The 3,238-nt window shown below is 37.7% G+C and overlaps 1 protein-coding gene across 1 annotated transcript in view; it reads left to right on the top strand.

Annotated features, from left to right (window-relative positions):
- Positions 1 to 148, top strand: part of LOC131308723 (uncharacterized) — a 56,803-nt gene extending 56,655 nt beyond the window's left edge. Inside the window, exon 4 of the transcript XR_009194544.1 lies at positions 123 to 148. The gene's annotated coding sequence lies outside the window, so the exon portion shown is untranslated. The remainder of the gene's footprint in view (positions 1 to 122) is intronic.
- The last annotated feature ends 3,090 nt before the right edge of the window (positions 149 to 3,238 follow it).

Raw genomic sequence — 3,238 nt, 5'->3', positions numbered from 1 at the left:
TTTACATGATTGAATTCGTACCTTTCTTCAATAGTATGCTCTTATTATTACTAACAAAAAGAAAATGGGGTAAAAGGAGGAATGTTAGTCAGAGGATTACAACATTAGTTTCTTTACTTCAGGCAATCTTGTGCTGCAATTCCTGGATTTATTGTTTGTCTCTCTACTACAAACTAACGCCATGCATGTTTAGTTCTAACCAAATATATCCCTCTCTTATCTATGAAATTGGTGAGGCCTAGCTGGTCCTTTTCCGGATTGTCTTCAATAATGTAGGCACTTGGATACACATTTGTGAGCAACTTCAAGAAAACTGGCTTATTATTGACTGGCCAAGCTTTGATGGTTTTCAGTGCTGAACCAATTTGGGTTTGATCTCTCCTTCGGACTCAGGTTATATACATAAAGGAGACTTACAGCACAGCATATATAGCAAATTTGCACTCTATGTTTCGCTATGATGCATCGAGTGCATGCGTTTTTATGTATTGGCAAAATATGTTATACTCCTACCGTTCAAGTTGTGGAGAAAGATATTGCCTGGCTTGTAATTTTTTTCCTACCTGGCTGGGTTTTCTGTTTATACATTATAAGGTTGAATCTGGCACAGTGGCAAGTTTGGGGGCATTTGGAAGCCGAATATTTTTTAGGATTTAGATTTAGAATCTGTAAATGTGTTGCAAAATATATTTTATAGGAATTGGGGGATGGTGTTGTGGTGTGCGCAACATCGTGTTGCACACCTCCGAGCCGTCGGATGCACAATCTGACGGCTCGGATCTCATCTCGGCAATGAACGGCTTTCGATCGTTGATTGCCGAGATGAGATTTGAGCTATCGGGTGCATGACTTGATAGCTCGGATAGATTCATTGTGTGTAGAGGAGTAATCCGGAAACCAGATTTCGTATCAAATAGGAAATTCATGTACATCATGATGTAAATTCCACCGACCTCGTTTAAATCTTGGTCCACGTCACCTTGATGTCTTAGTAGAATTTGTGAGGAATTGAGACTTGATATAAATAAAAAAAGTTAATCGTGTATATATATACACGGGGCGGTTCCGAAGACACCCAAAAAAACACCTCATAGTTTCCGATCAATTTTTGATGATCTGAGCCGCTCAATGTGATCAGAATGTGATTTTAAGAGCACTTGTGAGAAATCAGCAAAAAAAAAGACCGGGAAGGGCTTGATCCGAACAGTTTCGCACAAGTTTTTTATTGAACGGTTCAAATAAAAACTGCTCAAATCAAACCTTTCCCAGTCATTTTTTTTGCTAATTTCTCGCAGACACCTTTAAAATCACATTCTGCACACATTGAACGGTTCGGATTATAAAAATTTGATCAGGAACTATGAGATTGAGATTATAGGTGTTTTTTTAGGTGTTTTTTTTACGGTGTTCCTTGAACCGTTCCGATATATATACAAATAGGAAATTCATATACATTATCAGGTAAATCCCACAAACCTCGTTTGAATCTTGGTCCACGTCACCTTCGATGTCTGAGTAGAATTTGTGAGGAATTGAGACTTGATATATATTTGGTGATGGTAAAGCTATTAGTATTTAGCGCGATCCTTGGCTTTTCTGTTCACTTAACTTCCGTGTGCTTAGTCCCGCCCCACCAGTGGATTCTCTCTATCATAGTGTCACTCGAGTCTCTGATCTTATTGATGAGGTAACTCACTCTTAGAATATCCCTTTAATCAAGACTTTATTTTCTGATATTGATGTGGAAGCTAATCTTTCTATTCCAATTAGCTCTCAAGGTGCTCCGGATAAAGGGGTATGACACTATACAGATAATGGTTTATTTTCAATCAAATCGGCATATTGCTTGACGACATCTAGCAATATTCCGCACAACTCTAGCGAGAGAGGAGAATCCAGTTAGAGCTCTTTTTATCAGGATGGTGTTTGGAGACTAATCTAGTTCTTACGAGTTTCCAACAAGATTAAAATGTTTTTATGGTGATGCTCTCACAACACTCTTGCGGCCAAAATCCCAAACTGCAAAATGCAGAGTGCAACGTCACCTAATATAAATATTTTTTCATAATATAGACCCTTTTTCTCGATGGAAATAAAATCGTACGGATACCATATGAAACCACGTCACCTTCCTTTTGATTTTGCGTCAATTTGAAGGGAAAATTGCATTTGACCCGATGTTAGGGGCAAACAATTTCGCACTCATGGAAAAGTTTTCATGAAATTGTGCCTGATAGGGGAAGCAAAATAATAATTGCATATACATGAAACTGAGTGCGTGAAAAGACGAATATATGTGAGTGAACCCATAAAATTTCTCCCTCCAACTCTTCTTCCCCCTTTCCTGTACGGCAGGAGGAATGATACCCTGACCGAACGAAAATCCCGCGCCATTGACCGCTCCTATAATTAGGCACCGTTTGGTGCATTCCACCGCTTAAGCCCTTTGCATTTGTCCCTGTTTGGTGCACTATTCTTGATCAATTTATATATTTTTAATTTTGCAGGGTCCATTTCATGGATTTTTAAAAAAATTAGCTTAATTCAAAATTTAGAAGGGTTTTTCAGCACTAGTAGGGTATCTACGAATTCTGAAACACCCTACGAATTCTAAAGTAGCTCTCACCGATTTCAGATTGAGCTAATTTTTTTTCAAAAATTCGTAAAAAATGTTTTGAGAATAACTTGCCGTTTAAATCATCTTTGTCGGATCTGTAATGGGCCTGCAAAAATTTTAAAAATAAATAAATTTTCAGAAGGTTTCAAAGAAGGTCTGCACTCTTATTGATGATTTTTTTATGATATTGGGGCATCCATTTCGGGTCCTCAAAAAATGATTCAAATAGCAAGTCATTCTTAAAATATTTTTTATGGGTTCCTAAAAAAAATTAACTCAATCCTATATCAATGAAGGTCTGCACTCTTCAGAATTCGTAGGGTGTTTCAGAATTTGCAAGAACCCTACGAATGCTAAAATAGCCCTTCTGAATTTTGAATTGAGCTAATTTTTTTTAGAAACTCATAAAAAAACAATTTAGAAATACTTTGCTGTTTGCATAATTTTTTGGAACCCGAAATGCCTCCCACAAAATCATTAAAAAAATTCATCAAAAATAGTGCACCAAACAGGGACAAATGCAAAGGACTTCACGGGTGGAATGCACCAACGGTGCCGTTTTTACAGGAGTGGTCAATGGCGCGGGATTTTTGTTCGGTCAGGGTATCATTCCTGGGACGG

Source organism: Rhododendron vialii, chromosome 11a, assembly GCF_030253575.1.
Source record: "Rhododendron vialii isolate Sample 1 chromosome 11a, ASM3025357v1".
NCBI classification, from domain to species: domain Eukaryota; kingdom Viridiplantae; phylum Streptophyta; class Magnoliopsida; order Ericales; family Ericaceae; genus Rhododendron; species Rhododendron vialii.
Note: the sequence above shows the minus strand (reverse complement) of the source record. Positions and strands in the feature narration are given on the sequence as shown.